Raw genomic sequence first — 23,938 nt, forward strand, 5'->3', positions numbered from 1 at the left:
ACCTGCAACAATCTGTGCATAAATAAGACTAGCCAAAATTTATAGTACATTGACCAGAGTAAGAATCAATGATACCATTCTAAAATTAAGATAAATGTTTTAACCACTCATTCTACCAAGAATAAGGGCAAAACAGGTGCAAATATATCATGATGGCAGCAAAATCCTGCAGGTCTTGTTTTCAGGGATACTAAAGAAGAATTCTCCATTCTTCATAATTTTTTTAATTTTTTCATTATATAGAGTTTTAATATGGGATGTTATTCCTAATACAATTAGTCACCAATGATATACATTTAAAAGCATGCAGTCATAACCAAAGTGTTGGAAATTATACTTAATGGGAAACCATAAAGTGATGTAGTTGGCCCTTTGCCGACTAGTCAGATTTTATAAGCCTACTAGAATTCATCATGACTGACATGTTGATCTAGTTGATGATGTCATACATGCATGCCCAGAAATAGACTATGCATTTCCCATTCTAACCTTTTGACAAGAAAAAGGACATTAACTTTAAAGATAACAGGTGCCTAATGGTCTTAGACTAGTTAGATTCAAGGGATGTTTCTAATGATGGCAGTATAGCATAGGTGGTTACTGAAATTCATTTTGTATGAAGTAAGATATTCTTAACTCCTGCTGTATATGAAGACAAAAGTGTAAATCCTTTCTTTGGAAAGAAAAGTTTTCCAACTCTGCCATTTCATCTTTAAAGCAGCAGGGGAGGGGGGCATCTTCACTATGTTTAATAAATTCATTATTTTCTAGAAAATAATTGGTCTTACTTTCATAATGCTGGGCTGTGAACTTGTTAATACCAATGCACACTGGCACTCTTAAATGGATTTCTGTACACTGATATCGTGGGGCATGTTTGGTGGGGAGATGAGACTGTCAATAGACCATTTTTTATCTCTTGCTTCTAAATCATGATGGTTACCAGGATGTACTACTACCAGGATTGAAACTGTAACATAACACACTAAGAATACTATGGTGTCAAGAAGACATTTCAAATGATGACAAGGGGATGCATGGCACAACCTGGCCATCTACCATTTATATAAAGAAGTAAAACAGCAAAGCACTTCCTTTTGCACTGTTCTTTTTGTTTGCTCAACTGAAGTGACAAGGACTTATTTCAGGTTTATCATGTGCAGCCGCACTCCTGGCTCTCAAAGCAATAACATGCAGTTCCATGGAACAGGACTCTGCCACCTTTCCACCCATCCCCATTTTCTATGCAACTAATACAGATCCCTTTTGAAATTCAGCTCTAATTTTGCATCTTTAAGAGTCCTTCATTATGTTCCTAAGCAGGTAAAATTCCAATTTTAAATATGATTGTTGTCAATGGCTACATCTATATGTTTGTTGCTGCTGCAGTTGAACTTTGATTATATAATTCTTTAATGACTATGACCTTGTTCCACTACAGATTCCAATAAATCAGGTATAGTGTGTGTGTGTGTGTGTGTGTGTGTGTGTGTGTGTGTGTGTGTGTACTCTCTCCTCCACTTTCTCAGTGTTTTCTGATACCTGGGATATGTTTTGGCACACAGTGTGTTCTAATTAATGATCAGTTGAGCAAAGCCTACTAGTGGATGATGAATGGGGGTACAACAGTAAAAGCTGATGATGCACAACCCGGAAGAGCAGTTAAGAAAATAACTAAGGTGATTCTACTCATTTTTCCAATGATTACTCTCATCCCCCTAGAATCTTTAAAGGACCCAAATAAATCACAAACACCTGAAAAACATTATTCTGAAATGGATGAAAATGCTTTGAAAATTCACAATGACAAACTATATTTTATTGCTAAGACTATCACAGTCATTTTTTTTTTATTTATTTGTTTCTGTAACTTGTTTAATCTGCCCCCTTGGGGCTTATTTTTAAATACTGTTAGGTATTTCAAGTTTAGAAACACAAAGGCCTTCCTAAAAATGTAATTAAAATGAATTCAGCACAAATCCAAGCCCAGGGTCTCCTAATGCTCCATATATGTTTAGGTGCTAGATACATATCAAAAGGCATTGGTCCTAAAGTGCACAAAATTTGATAAATGTATATTGGGATGTAGAGTTTAAAATGGTGACTTGTTACTATATTTAAATTAGTTTTATTATCCTAATTTTAGCAATGATAAAATATGGCTTCTTCTTTTGTTTCATTTCAAAACAGAAACACAAAATGCCTAAAGCAGTTTAGATGGCCAGTCCTGTTTATCAGGTCAAAAGCAATTCATAAAATACCGTTAAAGACAGACTATAGTTTTAGGGGACAATGTTTTCTAAATTCAGTACCAAATGATTGTGTGTGTGTGTGTATGTGTGTGTGTGTGTGTGTGTGTAATGTCAGGTTTGAGGAGAGTGGTAAATAATGAATAAAAATAAAAAGTTGATGCCTGTTAATTTTAATGTCAATTTATTGACCAAATGTAAACATAATATACCATAATCCTTATTTCTTTTTATCTTTTCTTACTATATTGTCCTTAGATATTTCAAGCCTTTACAGTGAATGTGCTTATTTGTAGTTAGATTTTTCCTGCCTGGCCCACAGTCAGGACAAATCTCTCTCACCCGCCAGGCCCATAGACGCTCAGACCCATCCAAGTAAACACACAGAAACTTACATTGTTTAGAAACTGTATGGCCGTGGCAGGCTTCTTGTTCTCTACTTTTTTCATCTTAAATTAACCCATTTCTATTAACCTATACTTTGTCGCGTGGCTCGTGGCTTACCAGTACCTTACATCCTCCTTGTCATGGCGGCTGGCTGGCAGTATCTCTGAGCAACTGTGGGACTGGCGGGTAAGAGAGATTTGTCCTGACTCTAACTACACTTATTAAATGTTCATATGTCCCGCTTATACTATACTATACTATACTTCCTGCCTGGCCACTGGCCAATCAGAACTTTATTTACACAAAGCGATATCCACAGCACTTACCCTTTTCTTTTTTTTAAGGAAGGTTTTAACTTTTACATAGTACAATTACATATAACAAAACAATTATCAAGCAAGAATTACAGTTACAATATTAAAGAAGATATCCTATCTATCTTATATTTGTGAGTCTAAGGTTTTTATATCTAACTTATCTTTTATCATAACTGAGGAAATTATAACTATCGAGTCTTCAACCACATCAAAGACCTCATAAGGATATAATATTACCTGAGAACCAGGAGAAGGATGCAAGCATTTTTCGGGAGTCTTGCAAGAGTAGACAGAGACAGCTGGCAGCTTGGACAGTCACCTAATGTTCCTTTGTAAAGTTGGGGCATTTGTCTTCAGCACACAGGGATAGAGTCTCTTGGTCACTTCTCTCAGTGTCCTGTAGAATGTCTGGCAGTTTCCTCTGCAAAGCAGGAACCTGAAGGACCATTTTGAAAGCAAAGTTCAGTGGTCACCTTTCTATGGGTCCTGCATGTCCAGGTGATCGAGCAGTCCAGGCAAGAACAGTTTCTTGCCCAAATGGCTATTTTTGCCAAGGTGAAGATAAACTCCATATGAAGTGTCTTCAATGCCCAGCCTCCTCTCTGAAGTAAATCGGTGCTGCCAGGAGCAGACATGTCTCACTGTCCAGAAAGTCTAAATTTTAAAAGTATTTTAAAAGTATTTTAAATGCCATATTCTGTAGGTCTTTGAAGTATTTGAAGATTACCTATCTATCTGAAATATGTCTATGTATATCTAGAAGACTTAACTAACATGGCTATGAGTATGATTATCATAGATGACTAATTATTAATCTATTTTAAATTACCCATTTTAATTAAAAATGAGCTATACAAACATAATACCTTAAACACAATTAGAAATATACACACAGTATAACAAAATTAACTTTAAGTTTGTATCAATAGACTAAAATCTATACCAATGTAAAACATTTTAAACAAGTTGTTGCTCTTTAGAAGTAAGTTCCCTAATCTACCCTTTCATCCTATTATATCTATATCATGTCCCCTTTTCTTCTTTAGAAAGAGATCTCATTTATAATCAAACTGCTTTAAATAAAAATATTGGTTTTTCTCTGTCCCACACTAGAGGGATCTTCTGATTTGGGACACAAGAATCTCTTAACCTTTTCTTTTAGCAATATGTCTGGGTTTAGAGAAGGAGTGAGCCAATTCCATCTCCAAAGCCAGCTTGATAATTTTGGGAATGTGGGTGTAGTTTCTCTTACTACTTCCTGCTGGAGGGGGGCGCTGTATCTTATGGGGACACAAAGAAAATTTTAGGAGTATGGAGTAGTCCATTAGGGTGAACCTCTGAGCCAGTTGCCTTGAAAGCATTGTGGATGTTGGATCATCTGGGCCATGGTGTCATCAGAGACCTTTCAAGTGGTCTTGGCTGATCAAACCTGATGTATCTTAATCTGGAACAAATCTATAGCCTCTGGCTTTCTGTGGAAACAAAAGCAGAGACTCTTTTCCAAAGCAACATATCCTTATATCCAAATTTTGAAGTCAAGTTACCTTTAAAATTTACATATTTATTTAACTCAACAGCTTTTACGATCAAATCTTTTTCTGTAGTTAAAAGTCCCAAAGACAAGACAAACCAGATTCTCTGTGTAATATCCATCTTTGTAAGACTGAAATGCTGCTGTGGCTGCTGGCTCTACCCACCTCAGCTTCCCAACATGGCGGTGGTACAGTTTACCGCCAGCTCTGGGTCTGGAGCCATGTGTACCATCAACTATCAGAAGCAGTTCTATCAAAGCAGTGCATAGCCCAGAAACTTTTTTTTTTTAAACTAGCAAAGGCTAAATCTACCACGCAGCAGAGTAAAGTGTCACTTGTAGATTCCTCATTCCTGCCACACTGCAGGTCAGACGCACATGCCAGGAACCCACCATAGTCCTTCAAACCAGCAGGCTGCCACTAACTTGAGAGAGACAACTAGGAAGCTGTTTTTAGCTCCGTTTTAGAATCTTTTTTTCTCAGATTTTAAGTGGAAATTCTTGCCAACACATTGGGCACCATTTGTAGTTAGAGTTTTCCTGCCTGGCCCAGTCAGGACAAATCTCTCTTCCTGCCAGTCCCACAGTCGCTCAGACCCAACCAAGAAAGCACATAGAAACTTACATTGTTTACAAACTGTATGACTGTGGCAGGCTTCTTATTATCTACTTTTTCTATCTTAAATTAACCCATTTCCGCTTATCTATACTTTGCCACATGGCTTGTGGCTTACCAGTGTCTTTACATGTTGCTTCTCATGGTGGCGGCTGGCGGTGTCTCTCTCCAGCCTTCTACTTCCCAGAATTCTCTTCTCTCTTGTCCTGCCTATACTTCCTGCCTGGCCACTGGCCAATCAGAACTTTATTTACACAGAGTGATATCCACAGCATGTAATAACATTGTCAAGCACAAAAATAAGGGTTTATGGATTGGGTGCTCCAAGGACAGACTCTTACCTATTGAACTAACCTTATATTTCACAAAATAAGTAACTTTTTCAAAATTGTTGGAGTTTGTTTAACTGCCTTCTAAATACTTCATTTTATTCTCAGATTAGTCTAACTCTTAGCCTTTATCTGAGAAACTTATTTTATGGTGGACTCTGGTTAATATAGAGAGAGACTCACAACTGTTTAAGCTGCATAAAACAATGGCTTTGGGTGCTTATCCCCACATGTGTTGTCTATATCACAAGCCCTCCTGTCATGGCTCAAGGAACCATGTGCGGGAGATGAGAAAATACAGTAAGAGAGTTATGGGAAGGACTGCTTTGAAACAATGTGTTCAAGATATGACAGCCATTACATTAATGAACTCACAGCAGCTATTAACACCTGCACAGGTAGACTGCACAGATTCCAACTGCATTCCAGGATGGATGGGAGAGGGGTTTACAAGCTCCCATCCCTAGCTGAGAAGCTATTGACAGCTAATGATGACTGCTAAGGTCGGGGGAGTCAGTTCCCATAAGGGGTATGGCCACTTACTGTTAAGTTGCTTGTGCCCCCTTAGAGGGTTGTGTACCAATAGCTATGTGGACAATTTAAGTAAACTCTATGGTTTATAATAACAACATAAAAGAAGACCATACAAATTTGAGTGAGGCACATAGTGGTGGGGGACCTTGGGGAGTTGGTTCGAGATGGGTTTAATGTGATGAAAATACATTATATGCATGAGTGAAATTATCAAATATGCAATAAAAATGTGATATTTGAAAAAATAATTTAACATTGATTTAAGTATAAATAGACACTTAGAGGAAGGATAAGATACACTGGAGCTTAAGTGTGGCCATGTCAAAATAGTAATAGCAAATGAACATAATAGTTAAGTAGATTTGATGAAAATACTCCACCAATAGAATAGTGAACACAGGTCAAAGTCTTCAAAATATTTGAACTGTCTTATATTCCCAATATTTATGTGAAATAAGCCAGGCAGTGATGGCACACACCTGTAATCCCAGCACTCGGGAGGCAGAGGCAGGTGGATCTCCGTGAGTTTGAGGCCAGCCTGGTCTACAAAGCAAGTTCCAGGACAGCCTCCAAAGCTACAGAAAAACCCTGTCTCAAAACACAAAACAACAAAAGGAGTCCACCAAATGGTAAAGCACTCATATCTCTAAAATTATGTTTAGGATAATTTTCTCACCATCTAATTAAAACTCGCCCATTCTTTCCCATCTTCATGCATTTGATTCACACATTTCACAGCTTTTTTCACAAGAAATCTGAGTTGCCAGGCCATTTCTTTGTTTGATACATTTTACTGTATGTTAAATTTCCACATCCATAATTTATTAACATCCTACATTTATATAAATCTCTTCAGACTACTTGCTGCCTTCACTGTATCGCTTCCTGTCATAGTCATCCTACTGCAAGCAGGACACAGAGATTTCCCTTTTTGCCATTTAGGAAATGAATACTTAGAGCAGACTATAAGACTGCCTGAGGTCAGACCTGTAGTCACATGGATACTTTCAGCCTTGAATTCATTTTTTCTTCTTCTTCTTTCGAATCGAGGGATTTTGTCTGTTGTCACACACTGTTTCTTACTAAGTATTGTAAGGTCAAATCTGCTTCATATCTTAATCTTTTCAGAAATCCTCTTCATCCAAATAAACATTCGATTTTAATTTCATGATTCATTAGATTCTAGTACAAGATATTTTATTACAAAGTTAGCTCCTTATGTAGTTGATTAATGCATTCAATTTATTTTAAAATGCCCATTAGATGCCAGATGATGCAAAGGGTTGAGTAAACATACCCTTTGTTTGCAACCATAATACAGGCATAGAAACAGTTACTGTGATGGAGAATATATGAAGTACAATCAAGCAGAGCTGAGAAGAGGTCCTGATTAGCTGAGGAGAAGGGGAGACTTCTCCAGAAAAATTTGGACAAGGAAGCAGATGTAGAGGGGCATATAAGAACTTCATAAGCAGACTCAACTACTTTTGCAACTAATGGACCTTGGGATTCTAAGAAAAAGAGTGCAATTTAATTTCTCTGAGTGAATTCAGAGTGAGTGAAAATACAAGCCAGAAGGAAAAGTCTTCACTGATGGGAACAACCCATATTTAATGCTTTCCCTTTAGATTGTAGGTATGTGCCAGGCAAAGCTGCTAGCCAGAAGACAGGAAGGCAAAAGCAGGCAGATTAGGAAGGCTGTGCCAACAGAGAAGTGATCGAGAATTTGAAGCTATTTCAGATTTACTATTCATAACTCATTGGACATAAATCTATGTTTAATTTCATTGTTTTTTAAAAAAACCAAACACACACACACACACACACACACACACACACACACACACACACACACATCATTTTATCGCCTGCTTTAGCTTAGCTGAAGCCTGAATTTGGCTTTAGTCTGTAAAGTCCATGTCACAGAATGACTTTTACTAGAGACCTCAGGGTTTTGTTTTGTTCCATTTGTTTGTGTATGTGTTTGGGGTGGGGGGTGGTTTCCAGAAAGAGTTTCTTTGTGTAGCCCTGGCTGTCCTCGACCTTGCTCTATAGACCATGCTAGTTTTGAACTCACAAAGATCTTCCTACCTCTGCCTCTGAGTGCTGTGATCGAAGGTCTATGCCTCCACCACCTACCTCTCAGCTGTTTTCAGTCTATGCTTCATTCTCATACATTTAGGTCATATAATAAAAAGTTAAAACAAAAAAAATTTGGAAGATGAAATTTTAAAATGGTTTCTATGTTGAGATGATTCTAAGAGTGAAGAGAAGTGTGTAATATGCACTGAACTCATCTCAGCAAGCAACTATTAATGAGCGTTAACATCAACATCACAGTCAGTGGAGGAGGGGGAAGATAAGGTAGAGGGATAGAGCACAGAGTTCATAGTATGAAAGGGACTCCATCAACCTTTGGTAGATTTTAATTTGAAGAAAGGGACCAAGAGCCAAGTAACCAATATGGGAAGCCTGCATAAGCTGAAGTCCAGCTACAGAAACCAAGACATAGGGACCTCAGTGCCACACCCATATGCACAAGAGTGCCAGTGGGACCACATCAATTCTTCAGGGAGGGATATATCTTGTTGACATGATTTAAGTCTGAGGTCATGCAGAAATTCTCACAGAAATCCAGCACAATTTAATTTTTTGCTTAAATTTTTTATTTTATTAGTTTTTTGTCTTCATGATATGCATATTATATGGCATGTATCATAGGGAGTATCTACATTGCATGTGTGTGTGTTCATGGGGGTATCTAAGTGTCTCGGTGTGCACAGGTGGTTGTGAAAAGGCAGCCTCTACTTACTTTTAAGTCATAACCTTCCACTTTGTTTGAGGCAGGGTCTCTTTGTCAATACTGCATATGCCCTGAACTTCCATTGGTCACCTGTCTGCTTCTCACCTCATGGTAGGAGTGTGGGGATGAGGCTACTGCACCAACCCTTAAGTAAGTTCTGGGGATTAGAACTCTAATCGTCACTCTTTCCCAACATGCACTTTACCTATTGAGCCTTCTACATACCCTGGGACAATTCTTTATGAAAGTGATGTGTCATATTAATGCCATAAACAAGGAGTGCATCTATGAATATTATTGTTTTAATGATTTTCCTCTTATCTAAAGTACCACAAAATATAGTTTTGTTTCTATATCTGTAAATTACATGATCTCTTCAGATTTTCTTCATCTGCATGATAAGATATTCATTAGATTTGGTGTTAAAAACAGCTTCAGGTAGATATACTTGATATACTTTTACAAATTTGTATTAATACAATGTGGAGATTTTAGAAGAGATGAAAATTGCCACTTGTGCTAAATCTTATAATTTACATAACATTTTAAAAGAAAATGTTCTTTCATTTCACATTTCTATATTTAAGAAATCCTAAAAGGAGATTCTGAGTATATTCTCTACTTCTCGGTGTTTCAAATGTGATCCTTAAACAGGAAAACCATTGACCCCCTCACTTGTCCTGTTCTTCTCTTCCTCAACTGTCACATAATGTATATAAATAAATTTAAAATGCCTTCAAAATAGGTATTCACATATAAAACACATCAGTGTTCATCATCATCTCTGTATTCATTTTTTGGAAACTCTATGAAAAAGGAAAAATGTAGTTTGTTAATTTGATTATCTTATTACATATCAATATAATTAAGTTGAAGAAATGGACTAGAGACTAAAATTTGGCATTGTATCCAGAATAATGTTTTTAAGTGAGGAAGAAGAGAAAATACATGTCCTTCTACCCACACAGTTTGGCAAGGGCTGCTTTAATACAACGTAAAAGGAACCCACAGACAATCTTGCTGTAGTGGAAATGCTGTAAGTATTTATTGTTTTCAAGTACTTTACATCCTATAAATCACTTGCCAAGGGAAATTGTACCTTTAAAAATGGCAGTGGGTGTAATTGACTTTGTGAACTGTTACCTTCAATTTTAAATGACAAACTGTCTGCTAAACTACAGTTTAGCCATCTGAAGGAGAGGGGAGGTACTCTAGTAAAACTGCTCCAAATGTCATTTTAGAACTTTATTTGGCAATGTAGTTGCTTACTTTTATTTCCCAAAGAAACACTTTTTTTGTAAGCAGCTTTCACATTACTCTATAATCTTACCATATTTATTTCTGTCATGGGTATTCAAAAGTTTTGACACCAATATTACTGTTACTAGCTTGTTGTTAATGTTGCTTTGCATGCATGAGACATAATGTTTTTAAAGTGGAAAAATGCTAATCAAGAAAGAGAGAGTAATCAGATTCTAGGGAAAATGGTGTCAACAATACCACCTGAAACTGGAGTAGAAGTAGAGATCTGCATGGGTTACCCATTCTTGTAGCATCAGGATAATGTCTAATAGGAAATGGCACCTAATGTAATTCTCTTCCTAAAGGACATACAAGAGACTTCCTGTTTGCAGCATTGAGGAAAGACTTAGAAAATGACCACTATAATTTATCTTTTATTCTTACAATTATTCTGTATTCTTATGTATATGTTTATAGAACATATAATACTTTTTATTTATGCTTGTATTATGTCCTTATAAGCACATCACAAAATAAAAAGACCTTATGTTGATTAACTTTATACCCTACTTCAAACCATTGAATGGCATAACAGAAAACTGCAGAGTAGGTCTGGTTTACTCTTGTGATCATGTACCTGACTGATGTTGCCCAACATCTTAAAGAGCACAACTGCAAATAGCCTATGGAAATAGTCTATGGAAAGACTAATGTCCAAAGAATGGTTCTGTTACCATCAAACAATTGAATATTCATGTTGAGTAGTTATCCCTAGTCAGCAACCATGAGGAAGAAGATACAAACACATGCAGGTGATTAAAGGGAAATGGATAAAGCAAAAGGCAGCCAGCATACAAGCATCACCCATCAATTTATCATTTTGCCATATGTTTGTTGCTATGGTCATCTCTTCCCTCCCTCCTCTCCTGAAGTAATCACTACAAAATTTGGTTTTTCTTCTACTTATTCAAACCTTTGTTGTGATTTCACATATCCTCTATTTTTAACTGAAAAATTGTGTGATGGCCAGGTTTAATTGTCAACTCGCCCAACATAGAATCACCTGAGAAGAGAATCAGAATAGAAGAATGACTAGCTTGTGGTTGGCTTGTGGGCATGATTGTGAGAAACTATTTTCTTCCTTGGGTTAATCAGGGAATGAATACCTACCTCATGGTGTGTTAGTACCATTTCCAGTGTTTGGGTCCTGGACTGTTTAAGAGCAGAAAAAGAGAGCTGACTACTACACACACACACATTCATTTACTTCCACTGTTAATGGGCTTTAAGTTCATGCCACTTGGACATTGCCACAATAACTGACTATAACCTGGAGTTCGAAGCTACAAAGAATAAACTGCAGGAAAAAAATAAACTGTACATAAACTCTGTGATGCTATTCAATTTGTACTGAAATGTGATATTTAATTTGTACTTTAATAAATAAAGCTTGCCTGGACATCAGAGGGAAAAGCAAGCCTTTTTAAGTAAACAAAGAAGTCAGGGGAAGGCAACACAGGCCTTCAATCCTATTACTTGGCAGACAGAGATCTGTCTGGATCTCTGTGAGTTCAAGGCCACACTGGAAACAGAGCCAGGCATGGTGGCACATGCTTTAAATTTCAACACTAATTAACCATGGACATCTGGAAGTCTGTATAGACAGACAGGAAGTGACAAAGCTAGGCAAGAAGTGGAAGTGATATAGCCAGACAGAGAGAGCAAATCAGATGGCAGAACAGCAAGGAATATAGGTGTGGGTAGACAGGAAGTAACTCACTTTTGGAAGCAGCAGAGTTGGTGGGGTGAGGTTGTCTGGTTGCTTTCTCTATTTCCCTGATTTCTCAGGTTTTCACCCTTATGTCTGGCTCTGAGGTTTTTATTTAATAGGACCATTATAAATTTGTCTACAAAACTCCTTACTAATTTGTTTTTTGTCGGGATATTTTATCACTGCAATAGAAGTGAAATTATGACAGTGTGATAAGACTTTCTTTTTTTTTTCTTGTTTATTTATTGATTAATGAGGGAATTCTCCTGAAACTTGTAGTTTACCTTTCAAGGTATCCTTGAAAGGCTTTCTATAGCTCCAGAAGCTCACAGTTCATTTATCTAGTCTCTTATTGATGGATATTTGCATATTTAGATACAAGATAGTTGTTGCTATTTAAATAATGTAAGATATGACTATGCATATTATTAATCTTATATTGTAGACATGTATGGGTTTCTATTGAATAAATACACTAGAAAAATTTGAAAATAATGGGTTATAGTCATTGTCAGTTTCACTATATAATTCTTACTTATTTTCCAAGTAGGTTTCAAGCTGTGTCTTCCAAAACTTTGTATCCTAAAACATAGCACTAACAGACCCAAAATTAACATTTTACTGATGTAATATTGTCAGGAATTACTGTGATGCTACCTATGTGTATCAAAATTGCTATCACAGAAGTATTAGACATATAATACTAAATATAAAAAATAGAAAAATGAATTGGAGACAAATCAGTGCAAAGTGAGCAACAAAGCAAACTAACAAACAACAAAAAAGAAAACAAGGTTAAAAATGCATATAATTTTAAAACCTATAGAGAAGTCCAACTGTGAACACTTGGGCAGGAAAGGAATCCAGCCCACAGTTATAAGACACATGTCGCCGGGTGGTAGTGGCACATGCCTTTAATCCAAGCACTCAGGAGGCAGAGGCAGTTGGATCTCTGTGAGTTCGAGGCCAGCCTGGGCTACCAAGTGAGCTCAGGAAGGGCACAAAAGCTACAAAGAGAAACCCTGTCTCAAAATAAAACAAAACAAAAAAAGAAAAAAAAAAAGAAAAGAAAAAAACACACATGTCTACCACTAATGACACACAAAACCAAGTGTTCAAAAAGAAAAAGAAAGAAATGAAATCACTCAGTTACAAGGCACATCTGTATTGTTTGTGATACATAAAACATTAAGTAAAACATTTAATATAAAAGTATAGATATATACCCGGAGATACTATTACTCAAACATCAGGTGGCTATATCAAATTTAGGCAAAACTAAACCTTCTGGGAAATTATAAGACATAGACAGACCTATTTCATAAAAATACTAAATATGAAACATCAGTCTAAATATGAAAATATGTTAAGAATTACAATATACCAAGAAAAACTGTAGAAAAAATAGTGATTGATATGACTTCTTTGCCAATATTGTTCCAAATATTGATCAGAGAAGCCTCTTACTGCTCTGAGCAGTGATGAATGCAGAGATTCAATACTGTTCAGTAAGAGGACAACGAGCCATTGTGCATGCTCAGACCGAGCACCCTGATCGGAGCACAGAAAGCACCGTGGAAGACGGAGAGAAAGGTATGTGAGAGCTGTAAGGGGGGGGAGAGCTGGGATATGCCGTCCCTTGAACATGCCACAGCTACTGCATGTAAGAACTCACAACAGCTGGGGTCAACTCAAGTCAGCTCCACCAGAGCCTGGACCAGGCATCAGAAGCTCTACCCTTGGCTAACAATTTATTGGCTACTGATGGCTGCTCTGAAAGGGTGAATCACTTAATCAATGAAGTATATTGACCATACTTCTGAGGATGACACCACATCCAGGATATATGTGTAACACAAATTAGATTAAATGGATTTTTTTGAGGGAGAAAGAAAATGAATGGGAAAGTAGGTAAGCAGGTAGGGTAGATTGAAAAAGAAATAGGACAGGAATAGGGGATGAATATAATCAAAATATATTATATGAAATTCTTAACAAATTAATAAAACTTAAGATAAAAATCAAAATTGAAATGACACATAAGTGTATATATACATATGCAATACATATATAATACACATATAACTTATATATGTATATATTACTTATATACATATTATACACATACATATGTACTATAAAGTCTTAGAATTCCTTTTACTCCACTTATCAGTTTTCCCAATGTCAAATATTTGTACTCATTAATAAGAACCATTACCGAACATATATATAGCAAATAGGATCTAGCAGGACTCAGTATGTTTTCATGATTTATTAGGATATCTTCTTTCATAAGGGGATATTTATCTTTCTTTTTCTCGTCAGCACAATTTACGTGGTTGTTATTAAATTATTTTTGTTGCAGTTCAGTAAGCATGAGAGATGTGAGCTTTGGTACATAAACACCTGACAGAATCAAACTTGTTTTGAAATAATTAATAATTAACTCACAACAAATACATCCAAAAATGACAGAGTTACTGTGCATTGGGGCTACAGCAAAAATAACTGCTTTTTTTTTTTGTTACACTGAAAAAGTAGATAATTAAGACAATAACATTTTCAAGCATTTTCTATGTTTAAAAAAAAAAACTGTAAAGATTGAATTAGCTTTATTTAACACCCAGGAAAATAATACTACTTAAGGTGGGCAGCTATATACTGGTTGCATGTTTGAATAAAAAAAAAAAAGCGATTCTAATGAGAAAGTAGCACTGTTAATGAAGTATAAGGAGATTTGGGTCAAATCAAGAGATTTGAATATGGACTCAATTTATTCCCCAGTATCTATTTATGCTTCTTTGCAAACTCTATTACTTGTTCTTTGCTGCTGTTGTCATGCATGAGAATAAAACATGTTGAAGTAATTGATGTCCCTGAAACACTAAATCACACATTTTGAAATCTGTGGATCCTTCAACATATTTATTCTATTTAACTATATGCATATTTTATTCTAATAAAATACAGAATAAAATTTAATAATCTCAATCACATTGTATAAGTCCACTCAGATTGTTTACAAGGAGATAGCCAGAAATTATTTATCTTGAAAAACTGCAAACCTGTACTCATTGATCTACATTTCTCCCTTGACTTTTTTACTTTATTCCTGGTAACGTTGAATCTGCCTTGATTGATTTAATCCCACTTCACACATACTTCATGTAAGTATACTGTGCCACATTAGTCTTCTTATGATTGATTCATTTTACTTAGCACAATGTCAAGATTTATTTATGTAAGAGAAAAATATTTTTCTTCATTTTTAATACTAATACTAATTCTTATATGTACATATGTATTTACTTATTTACATATGTGTGTGTAAGAGAGAGACAGAGAGAGTTCTCATCTGTCTTTGTTTTGAGAGAGAACAGTCTTGTTTATCTCTTTGTTTTGCATCTTTCTTTTTGTTATAATGAATAATTCTTCTGTCAGCCTGCATGTCTAGAATCTTGTTTTCAGGAATTTGATACTATAGTAAGAAGTGGTTATGTTGATTCAAAATGTGATACCACATTAACGAAACATTATACAATTTTCCATAGCAGTTGTTACATTAACTGTATGTATTTTAAATTAATTTTCATTTTTCTTCTAATCTTGCATAATGTTGATTCATTTCTTAGCCTTTTAAAGAAATAGAAACTTAGTCTACATTCTTGGTGATTGTAGCAAGCCATCACTATTCCTGTCAAGAATATAGCAAATCCTGGATTTGTCTGTCTTTTGCTTTGCAATCTTAACTACATTTGTGGTTACTGGTAAATTTGCTTACCCAATATTATAAAATTTGACAGGGTGGTGATATTTTATTTGTGCTCTAGCAAATAAAGCTAGATCTGAGGAAAGAGACATCCATTGTATTAAACATAGAGGTCAGGCAGTAGCAGCACATGCCTTTAATCTTAGGATTTAGGAGTCAGAGATTCATCTGGAACTCTATGAGTTCAAGGCCACACTAGGAACAGAGCCAGGCATGGTGGCACACACCTTTAATCCCAGCACTAGTTAACCATAGATGTCTGGGAGTCTGTACAGACAGACAGAAAGTGATAGAGCTTGGCGGAAAGAGGAAGTGATATAGCTGGGCAGAGAGAGAAAGTAAGATGGCAGGGCACAGAAAGGTATATAGGCATGAGTATGCAGGAAGTAGCTCTTTTTAGACCGAGAATTTCCTAGCAATAAGAACTTGTGGCTTGGTTTATTTTGTTCCTCTGATCTCTCAGTTTTCACCCCAATATCTGGCTCCAGGTTTTTTTTATTAATAAGACCGCTTAGCAATTCATGTTACAATCTTGGGACAGTGAATGGACATCATTACTGTACACACTGGGCAAACAACTGCATGCTTAGCTAAGGAATTAAGCACCTCTCTAGTTTTCCCTGTATTTAGGAGTTATAGTACTAGTTAGTAACAGAGACATTTTCAGGAATGTCTTTTCTCTATTAGGTACTTTCTTTTGCAGTTCCAAACGTCTCTCTAGGACCTATTTTGATCTTTTTGGAACCTTCAGCAAAATAATACATGGAATAGAACATGTATAAAAATATGTATCCAGTTGTTTATTTTTATAAACTTTATTATAAAACCTTGCAAGTAAATGAAAAACATCACACACCACAACGTATGTTTTTAAAGGACCATGGAGGGAGGGGATGGGAAAAGCAATAGAATACATGCAGTATGAAGATGGAAGAAGAAATACTGGAGGCAAATGTCTCAGTGGAGAAAGCTTGGAGTCAGGAGGGAGAAGATGAACCAAAACGGACTCAGAAGAGAAACTACAAATGGCGAGAAGTATTTTTCGGAAATGAATCTAAGTACACCAAGCTCCTTGTCCATCTACTTTATTCTTCTGGGATAAAATCCTATCTACACAGCTACAGTTTTGTACTCAACCTAGTTCCTTTCTAGTCTGGTTTGTCTCTACCTTTATTTGCTGTCCCCTCTAAGTTCTATCTTAATTCTCTCATCTTAGATCTGCCTCATTTAGGTCCTTCTCATTTCATGCTTACCCATCTAGGGATTTCCTGTCTGGCTCTTCCTCATCTTCCATCCTGACCTCCAGTTCTCTAGCCAAAAATCCTCTTCAGCCGAAATCCTCAATATCCTGTCTTCATTCTCCTTATTCCTCAGTTCCCCTCAGTCTCTGAGATGTTCAGTTATGAACCCAAGCCATAGGGATTCTCTAGCAGAGCAAGGTCACCTGGCTTGGATTCCTAGGGGGCCATAAAGGCAGGTAAGAATTTTCCTCAGGCAGTGGCTGTCAGGATTTCTTTTACAACCCAAATGAGTGCTAATGATGGGTTAGTCAAGAACGAAATTATGTGCTCAATCTACTTTCCTAGAAGGGGTTAGGTAAGAGATTAGGAGTCTATTAGTAAGGCTGTATGGAAGGAGGGTTTAACCCTAAATTGTATAAGCAATAAAGCTATCCTCCTAATGTAGGAGACAGGTGTTGTTTTGTTTGGCCTTGATAAACACACTGTAAGGAGTTCTTGGAAGCATGCATAGCATTACAAGAAAAAATCACTGTAGGAACCAGCTAATATGCAAAAGCTAAAATATCACCAAGACTTCTTAAGCCATGGCTTGACCTTTGGAGAAGTCCTTGAATTTTCCAAGTACTAGCTTTTGTGACAGTAGCTGAATTCCATTACATTTTTCTGCAGCTTGCAGCAAAAAAAGAGAAAGAAAAAAGACATACGCACAGAGCCACAAAACCAATAAATGAATGATAGTATATTGTGATATATTGTTACAAAAGAAAATTAAAGGGAATACGGACACTTGATATCTTTTTTTATGCTTCCTTATTACCCTTCCATCCATTTTCTGTAGCTCATCATTCCCACTCAAGGGTTTATCCCCTTCTCATATACATTGACATTGAACATTGTGTATATTTTTATGCTTTAATAATCACTATTTTCAACCTTACCTGTTACCTGTTAGTAACTAAGGCATCCACCTTACTACTACATTATAGGATAAAATGTTTCGTTGAATTCCGCCATTTTTGACAGCTACAAGCTTGGTGCACGTATTCATTTACTGGTGTCAGAAATTCCTTAGCTGTGTACAGCAGAAGAGCTGCAGGAGCACACACAGCCTTTTCTAGATTACTGGGTGCTGTCTGCTCTCCAGAATAAATACAGTTCACTTTTTCACCATCTGTGTGGGAAATTCCTCTTTTATCCAAATTCATTTTCTCCTCAGAATTGTAAAACAACATTTCCTCCAATGAATGAACAACAAAAATAATCTCTACCTTCTGTTTCTGAATACTAATAAAATGGAAGAGTTTATGTATATTACGATGATCCTGGTGTACTTTTTTGACACTCTTTTTCCATGTTTCATTGTGTGCTGTCATAGGAGGCTCAGTTTAAAGAGAGCATTGGGAGAACCAGGCTTGTCAAATAGGCAGGCCTACTTTCTTCAAATGAAGGAAATGAGTGACGCCTGTTTACCGGGATGGCTACAGTAACTGTCCTCTGATAATCTAGTGATATCTTTCTATTCTATGGAAGCAGCCTTTATTCTGAGCATTATTTAGGCCCTAATCCTGAGCTTTGTCTTTCAGTGAATAGAACCCATCTTCTGAGAAGTTCAATGTACTTTGCTTCCTTCCTGAGTAGAGTCTGTTGTTATGATCATTACAAATCCTTCCCCTTTAGGCCCTAGCCCTGAGCTCTTTATCAGTCAATAAAACTCATTCTTATTGTAAAGATTACAGGTACTTTGCTATTCTGCTTGGGAGTTTCTATGTAGTTATGCCCAAAGCTTTGTTGTGATAATTGTGAAGAACTTTCCCCAAAATTTTGCTATGCTTAAATGTATCAGAAGGAAATAAACCCTGAGGTCAGACTTACAAGTTTTGACCCAGCACCTCCAAAATTGGTGGTGACTGAGTTTCATATTTTAAATTTAATTAATTTATTTATACCATGCTGACCACACTTCCCTCACCCCCCCCCCCCCGTCTCTTCTCCTCCTCCTATTACCTCCCTTCATGCCCCCTCTGCTCTGCCTCCTTGATCCATTCCTCTTCTGTTTCTGTTCAGAAAGGGGCAGACCTTCCATGAGCATTAACAAACATAGCATATGAAGTTCTAGTAAGACTAAGCATACCCCACCACACACACCCTGTATTAAGTCCGAGTAAGGCAATTCAGTATGAGAAATGGGTCCCAGCCAAAGCATTAGGGAAAGTCACTGACCCCATTGTTAGGAGTCCCACAAGTAGACCAAGCTACACAACTGTATATAAGTAAAGGGCTTAGGGTTGGATCACATAAGGCTCCCTGGTTGTTGGTTCAGACTTTGTTAGTTCCTACAAAACAGGTTAGTGTGTGTGTGTGTGTGTGTGTGTGTGTGTGTGTGTGTGTGTGTGTGATGTTCTCTCTTTCTTCAACAGGATTCCCCTAGCCTGGGCTAATGTTTCACTGTGGGTCTCTGCATCTCTTATTGGATAAAGGCCTGCTGATGACAATTGAGGTAGTCACCAATCTGATCACAGGAAAGGGCCAGCTCAGGCATCATATCCACTATTGTTAGAAGTCTTAGGTGGGGTCATCCTTGTAAATTCATGGGAGTTTGCCTTGCATCAGGTTTTGACCTGACCCCAAAATATGCCTCCTCCCCTTTCCAGTCATCATTTGTACTCTTTATCTCTATCCATCTCCCAACCCAATCCCTCATGTTCCCTGTGGTGATATTGTGTTCCCCAAAATATTGTGCATAATGATAAATTTATCTGGGGTCAGAGAACAGACAGCCATTAGATACAGAGGCTAGAAAATGGTGGCACTCATGCCTTTAGTCCTAGCATTTCAGAGACAGAAATCCCTCTGGATCTCTGTGAGTTCAAGGCCACATTGGAAACAGCCAGGCATGGTGACAAAAAACACTCCTTTAATCCCAAGGTGTGATAGCAAAAAAAAAAAAAAAAAAAAGAGATATGTAAGGCATGGAGACCAGAAACTAGAAGCATTTGGCTGGTTAAGCTTTTAGTCTTTGAGCAGCAGTTCAGCTGAGAGCCATTTGGATGAGGACTCAGCGGCTTCCAGTCTGAGGAAACAGGATCAGCTGAGCAACTGGCGAGGTGAGGAAGCTGTGGCTTGTTCTGCTTCTCTGATCTTCCAGCATTCACCCAAATAACTGGCCTCAGGTTTGATTTTATTAATAAGACTCTTTAAGATTCATGCTACAGTTCCCATCTCCACTAGCCCCCAGTTTATGAGTAGATCTCTTTTATTTCACCTTCTGAGAGAAATCCATGTGCTCCCCAACTTGGGCTCTCATTGTTACCTAGCTTCTCTGGGTTGGTGTATTGCAGCATGATTATCCTTTACTTTACAATTAATATCTACTTATGAATGAGTACACACCATATTTGTTTTTCTGAGTCTCAGTTATCTTGCTCAGGATGATTTTTTTCTAGTTCTAGCCATGTGCCTTCAAACCTCCTGATGTCATTGTTTTTAACAGCTAAGTAATACTTCTTTTGGTAAGTGTACCACATTTTCTTCATCCAGTCTTCTTTTGAAGGGTGATTAGGCTGTTTCCAGGTTCTGGCTATTACAAATGAAGCTCCTGTAAATAAAGTTGAGCAAGTGTCCTTGTGGTATGATTTAGCATCCTTTGGGTATATGTCCAAGAGTGATATAGCTGGGAATTGAGGTAGATTGATTCCCAATTTTCTGTGTAACCACCATATTAACTTCCAGTTACTGCACAGGTTTAAACCTCTACCACTAATGAAGGAGTGGTCCCCTTGCTCCATATCCTCTTCAGTATAAGCTGTCATGTGTGATTTTTTTAGCTGAGCCATCCTGACAGATGTAAGATGGAATTGCACAGTTGTTTTTTATTTGTCTTTTCCTGACTTAAGGATATTGAACTTTTCTTTGAGTGTTTCTCACCATTTGGGATTTTTCTGTTGAAAATTCTGTTTAGGTCTGTGCCCCATTTGTTTACTGGATTATTTGATATATATTTTTTTTTAATGTGTAGTTTCTTGAGTTCTTTATATATCTTGGAAATGAGTCTTCTGTCAGATGTGGGGTTGGTGAAGATCTTTTCCCATTCTGTAAGTTGCTGTTTTTGTCTTATTGACAGTGTCCTTTGCATTACAGATAGTTTTCAGTTTCAGGAGGGCCCATTTATTAATTGTTAATTTTAGTGTCTGTGCTATTGATGTTCTATTCAGGAAGTTGTCTCTTGTGCCAATGTATTCAAGCTTATTCTCCACTTTTTCTTCTATCAGGTTCAGTGTAACTGGATTTATGTTGAGGTCTTTGATCCATTTGGACTTGATTTTTGTGCAGGGTGATAGATATGGATCTATTTGCGTTCTTCTACATGCCTACATCCAGTTATGCCAGCACCATTTGTTAAAGATGCTTTCATTTCTCCATTGTATAATTTTGGTTTCTTTGTCAAAAATCAAGTGTCCACAGTAGTGTGGATTTATGTCTAGGTGTCAATTTGATTCCTTTGATCAATGTATCTGTTTTTATGGCAGTACAATGCTGTTTTTATTACTTTAGTTCTATAATAGAGCTGAAGAAAAAGACTGGTGATACCTCTTTTATTGTACCAGATTGTTTTAGCTATTCTGGGTTTTTATATTTCCATATGAAATTGAGTATTGTTTCAAGGTGTGTAAAGAATTGTGTTGGGGTTTTGATAGAGATTGCATTTAATCTATAGATTGCTTTTGGTAAGATGTTCATTTTTACTATGTTAATCCTACTGATCCATGAGCATGAAAGATCCATTTTCTGATATCTTCTCAAAATTCTTTCTTCAAAGACTCGAAGTTCTTGTCATACAGGTCTTTCATTTGCTTGGTTAGAGTTACCCCAAGATATTTTATATTGTTTGTGGATATTGTGAAGGGTGCTGTTTCCCTGATTTATTTCTCAGCCATTTCATCATTTGTATATAAGGGATATAGGCAGAGTTTCCCTGATGTGAAGCCACTCTCAAATACACTAAGGGTTATATTAATTATAAATGCTTGGCCAATAGCTCAGGCTTATTACTAACTAACTCTTGCATTTTAAGTTAACCCATATTCCTTATTTACACTCTGCTATGTGGAAGTACCTTTATTATCATGGCACATTCATCTCCTGCTGCCTTTGTATCTGGCTGGCGACTCCAGACACCACCCTTCTTCCTCCCAGCATTCTCCTACTGTCGACCTCCTACATATCCTTATTTTGTTCAGCTATTGGCCAGTCAGTTTCTTTATTAAAGCAATCATAGTGATATATATTCACACAGTGTAAATAAATATTTCATGGCAAAGAGGGCTACTGATTTTTTCTTTTAGTTTGATTTTATCTGGCCACTTTACTGAAGGTGTTTATCAGCAGTAGGAGCTTCCTGACAGAATTTTTGGGGTTACTTATGTATACTACCATGTAATTCGCAAATAGTGATACTTTGACTTCTTTTCCAATTTATAACCCTCTGATCTCCTTTTGTTGTCTTATTGCTCTAGCTATAACTTTGAGTACTATGTTGAATAGATTTGGAGAGAATGGACAGGCTCATCTTGTTCTTTATTTTAATGGAATTGTTTGAATTTCTCTCCATTTAATTTGATGTTGGCTATCAGTTTGTTGTATATTTCTTTCATTATGTATAGATATGTTCCTTGGAAATCTGATCTCTCCAAGACTTTTATCATGAAGGGGTGTTGGATTTTGTCAAAGGCATTTTCAGCATCTAATGAGATGATCATGTGGTTTCTTTTTTGTTTCAGTTTCTTTATATCCTGGATTACATTGACTGATTTTTATATGCTGTATCATCCCTGCATCTCTGGGGTGAAGCCCACTTGGTCATGGTGAATGATCTTTTTTAATGTGTTCTTGGATTCTCTTTCCCAAAATTTTATTGAGCATTTTTGCATCGATATTAATAAGGAAACTGGTATATAATTATCTTTCTTTTTTGAGTCTTAATGTGGTTTGGGTATCAGGATTACTGTGGCCTCATAAAAAGAATTTGGCAATATTCCTTCTGTTTCTATTTTGTGGAATGATTTGAGGAGTAGTGGTATTAGCTTTTCTTTGAAAGTCTGGTAGAATTCTGCACTGAAACCAGGTAGCCCTAAGCTGTTCTTGGTAGGGACATTTTTCATGATTACTTCAATTTCCTTCATGGTTATAGGTCTATTTAAATTATTTATCTGATTTTCATTTAATTTTGGTATATGGTGTCTATCAAAAAATTGGTCCTTTTTTTTTAGACTTATGGAGTACAAGTTTTTGAAGTTTGACCTAATGATTCTCTGGATTTCCTTGGTATCTGTTATTAGATCCCCCTTTTCATTTCTGATTTTGTTAATTTAATTATTGTCTCTCTGCCTTTTAGTTAGTTTATATAAGGGTTTGTCTATCTTGTTGATTTTCTCAAAAAAGTTCTGTGTTTCAATGATTCTTTGTATTGTTCTCTGAGTTTCTATTTCATTGATTTCATCCCTCTGTTTGATCATTTCATGGAATCTTCTCCTCTTTGGTGAGTTTCCTTCTTTTTGTTCTAGAGCTTTCTGGTGTACTGTTAAGTCACTAGTATGGTTAGTATGAGATTTCACCAAATTCTTTATGCAGGCATTGAATATTATGAAGTTTCCTCTTAATACTGCTTCCATTGTGTCCCATAAGTTTGAGTATGTTGAACATTCATTTTTCATTGAATCATAGGAAGTCTTTTTATCTCTTTATTTCTTTTTAAACCCAATCTTAATTTAGTTGAGAGTTGTTCAGTTTCATGTGTTTGTATCCTTTCTATAGTTTGTGTTGTTAACTCCAACTTTCATCCATGGTGTTCTGATAAGATACAGGGGGGTATTCCATTTTTTAAAATTGTATCTGTTAAGACTTGTGGCTGAGTATGTGGTCAGTTTTGAATAAGGTTCCATGAGGTGCTAAGAAGAAAGAATATTATTTGGTGTTTGGTGAATTGTTTTGTGGTTATCTGTTAAATCCATTTGAGTCATAACATCTGTTAGTTTTGTTATTTCTCTGTTTAGTTTCTGTTTGGATGACCTGTCCATTGGTGTGAATAGGGTATTAAGTTTTGCACTATTAATGTGTGAGGTTTGATATGTGATTTAAGCTTTAACAATGTTT

The sequence above is a fragment of the Onychomys torridus genome, chromosome 4 (genome assembly GCF_903995425.1).
Source record: "Onychomys torridus chromosome 4, mOncTor1.1, whole genome shotgun sequence".
In the NCBI taxonomy this organism is placed as follows: Eukaryota; Metazoa; Chordata; class Mammalia; order Rodentia; family Cricetidae; genus Onychomys; species Onychomys torridus.